Below are 3,917 nucleotides of genomic sequence, written 5' to 3'. Positions count from 1 at the left end.
TGTACCGCTCGATAAAGAGAAGCTCAAGTGGTGCGATATTGCAAGAACGGGTTGTGCGTGGGGGAGAGATTCAACACTGGAGAGAGATGTGTTTATATATATATTTGCTTTCATGTGTTGCCCTCGATGAAAAGTGGTTGTGTACTTTACTGTGATTATAAATGTTCATCAATCCATCAATCAGCAATTAATTAAAAGTCACAGTGATGGAAATGCTGTTTATTTGGAGGGGAAGGGGTTGTGATGGGTAGGCTTTAAGTGTGTGTGTGTGTGTGTGTGTGTGTGTGTGTGTGTGTGTGTGTGTGTGTGTGTGTGTGTGTGTGTGTGTGTGTGTGTGTGTGTCGGTGGAGGGGAGGGAAGTGTCTGTTTCACGGTAACACTAGAACGTATTCCTATTTTCCGCTTAAAATTCTAATGTGTTTGTTGAACTCATGGACCATAAATGCCAATACTTTTTGCTACGTTGCATACCTAAACTATAAATTATGCTTAATAGTAACCTATCCAATCTGCGTGGTATATACGCATATACAAATATCAGGTCAGCCAGTCAGTCAGCCAGTCTTCTTGTCTATCTATCTATCTATCGCTGTCAGTCTACCTATGTATCTATTAGGTGGCACATGCGTAAGATGGTGAAGCGTGGAAGGAAGGAGAGTCTATAAGGGCCATATTCATAAACATTTCGGGGCCCTGGCACACACATTTGACAAGGGTTTCATATAGATGAGCATTTTCTTCGTTACTTTTAGGCTTCTGGTGGTAGGTTAACAAAGATTATGTACAGAGAAGTGAAAACACACTCATGAGAACCCGATTAATCTCCTTTTCGGCCTTAGGAAAGAGTTGACGTGAGGCGGAAGCGTCTGAGAATCAAACCCACTCGCCACGGCAACAAGCTGGCGAGTGTGATAACCACCGCTCAGAGAACCACCAGCGAGCACACGGGGGAGCAACTAACACCAGGAGGCTCTTTTTTTTTTACAGCAGAGGAGACAGCACAAAGGCACACAAAAAAAGGAAACAATAAAAAAAGCCCGCTACTCGCTGCTCCTGTAAAGAATCCGAAGAGGTGGCCGAAAGAGCAGTCAATTACATCATTTCTTCAGACTATTGTTACTGCGACCCAGTTTTCTCTCAAATGTCGACCAGTTTGCAAGCGAGTTACATTACAAGGACATGAAGAAAATAATTTGTTTACAGGTTAATTTATGTTTGGATATTCCGTGAAAGAACCCGGGCGTGCGAGTTGTGTTTTGCAACCCCTGCACGCTCTTCAGAATTTTTAAGCGTGTTCGCGCTAATGTAAAAATACGCGCAAAATAAGATTTGTGTTATTTATATACGTCATGAAAAAAAGGCTCTTACTTTGCATTCGCGTAAATGAGAGGTGTTTGTACAATGAAGACATCTTGGGTCATATTCTTAATTAAAGGTGACGAGATCTCATTATGACTATTACCCAAGGCCACAGAGTTGTAACGGGTGTTGTCCTCTTCAAGGTGCAGAAGACGTGTAAAACTGTCGCTGGCATCATAAAACGGTTAGTGGAAATCATAACTTTTTCGAGGCCTTTCAAACAAGCGAGCGACTGAGGTGCTGGTGTGTTTGAGACAACGGGTCGTGGTGTACAGTGTGGCAGCGGACCCCAGCAGGACGTGAGGGCGGACTGGCGTGATAGCCGCCCGGAGTCCCCGGACACCCAGCACCCTGCTCTCGTCCTGTCGGATGAAGCGGGTGCCCACTTGCTACTTACAACTACTACTACTACTACGTCCACAGAACGCGACGCACACACACACACACACACACACACACACACACACACACACACACATACAAACTCTCTCTCTCTCTCTCTCTCTCTCTCTCTCTCTCTCTCTCTCTCTCTCTCTCTCTCTCTCACAATAAATACTCCAGCAAAGAAAGCATTCAACAAATCTATAAACGTGAGTGAAATTGATTTAAATTGACTGCTATTATGGTGGTGTCGGGGAGGCTCCACCTCGCTGAAGCTCCTGCCACCACGAGGACCCGAGGAGGAGGTGGTGATGGTGGTGGTGGTGGTGCAGGTGGCATTCATTCTGCTCGGTGACATTCACAATGGACGGTGTCACTACCAGGAGCAGCAACGTATAGCGGGTTTTGTCAGCTCTGCGGCAACCTTTACAAGCATTGGCTCCCACCATGCCTCCTTAGGGCCATATTTTTAAACATTTCTGCGCCCAAGGACACGTAATTTACTAGTCTTTCGTGGGAGTTTAGGGCATTTCCAGGGGTACTTTTATGACCCTGGTGGTAGTCTGAGCCTTCTTCTGTACCGTGAACCTAAAAGAACTCGATTAACCTTCTTTTTGGCCCTTGGGATTAGTTGGAGTGAGGGGTGGGAGCATCTGACAATACCAACCTTAGCCCCCACCTCCACCTCACCCCACACCCACACACACGTCCACCCACATCCACCCACTCAACTACCTACCACCCACATCCAAACCCACACACACATATGAAGCCCTAACTGTGATGCTGTCCGCTACTATATATATCCAGCCTTGCCGTTGCACCTTTTATTTACCTATTTGCTTACTATGTTACTCTAAGCCACCACACAGTCACGCTACGTTACGGTTCCCTTGAGTCCAGGCCACGAGCTTGACAGGAAGAGCAAGATATGTTGAAATTGATCGCAACGTGCTGCTACCACAAAGAAAACTGAGCCAGATGTGGGAGAATTACTGTTCGCGCAAGTACATAACTCATCCGGCTGCAATTGCCCTTCTACCAGTACGTATATTCATTAGCCTGGTCGTTACACGCTGGAAATACACGCTACATAATTCACACGAGCACAGGTGAACTAAATCGACTTGCTGAACACGGTGAACGAGATATACGGCGCAAACTTTGAAGGGTGTGTTATTACGAGGAGAATTAGGGAGCGGAGAGAACATCATTTTACTTAGTGTATGCCTCGAACGCTGGCTGGTAAGGGTAAGGACTCGGTATTTCGACGAAGCTGGTTGACAATTAAGGAAGTGGATGAATGGAACTAACTAAGCTGTCATGTAGTTGATATAAATATGTGTTTCAAGCCCACATTCCCAAACATTTCGGGGCTCAAACACCCACACCTGATAAGCAAAGATAAGAGTAAGACGAAGCTGGTTCACAATTAAGGAAGTGGATGAATGGAGCTAACTAAACCGTCGTGTTGTCGGTGTAGGTATATGAGTTTAGGGCCAATATTCCCAAATGTTTCGGAGCTTACACACCCACACCTGATAAGCAAAGATAAGGAGTATTTCGACGAAGCTGGTTTACTTACAAGGAAGTGGGTGAATGAAACTAACTAGACCGTCGTGTTGTCGGTGTAGGTATACGAGTTTAAGGACAATATTCCCAAACATTTCGGGGCTCAAACACCCACACCTGATAAGCAAAGATAAGAGTAAGACGAAGTTGGTTCACAATTAAGGAAGTGGATGAATGGAGCTAACTAAACCGTCGTGTTGTCGGCGTAGGTATACGAGTTTAAGGCCAATATTCCCAAATGTTTCGGAGCTTACACACCCACACCTGATAAGCAAAGATAAGGAGTATTTCGACGAAGCTGGTTTACTTACAAGGAAGTGTATAATTGGTACTAACTAAGCTGTCATGTAGTAGGTGCAAATACGAGTTTATTGACGACCACATTCCCAAACCTTAGGGGGTCACATATTCACACATTTGATAAGGCTTTCGTAGAGATTGTGGGTATTTCCATAGGTAGTTTTATGACCCTGATAGTGCAGACTGTAGAGAGTATGAAAAGGAGTATAACATATGTATCCTTGTAATATAATAAAAAGAGAAGGAAGAAATGCATAAATAGAAAGGGGAGAAAAGAGGTAGAAAAAGGAGGAAAAGAATAACTA

The 3,917-nt window shown here is 44.7% G+C and overlaps 1 long non-coding RNA gene across 1 annotated transcript; it reads right to left on the bottom strand.

The window, feature by feature from the left end:
* Positions 1-328: 328 nt before the first annotated feature.
* On the bottom strand, positions 329-3,726 carry LOC127006134 (uncharacterized). Its single transcript, XR_007759091.1, has 2 exons — positions 3,577-3,726; positions 329-3,278 (listed from the first exon to the last, which is right to left on the bottom strand). It is a non-coding gene; the product is annotated as an uncharacterized LOC127006134 (long non-coding RNA).
* Between the last annotated feature and the right edge of the window lie 191 nt (positions 3,727-3,917).

Source organism: Eriocheir sinensis, chromosome 32 (genome assembly GCF_024679095.1).
Source record: "Eriocheir sinensis breed Jianghai 21 chromosome 32, ASM2467909v1, whole genome shotgun sequence".
Lineage (NCBI taxonomy): Eukaryota > Metazoa > Arthropoda > Malacostraca > Decapoda > Varunidae > Eriocheir > Eriocheir sinensis.
This window is presented reverse-complemented; position numbering and strand designations above follow the sequence as displayed.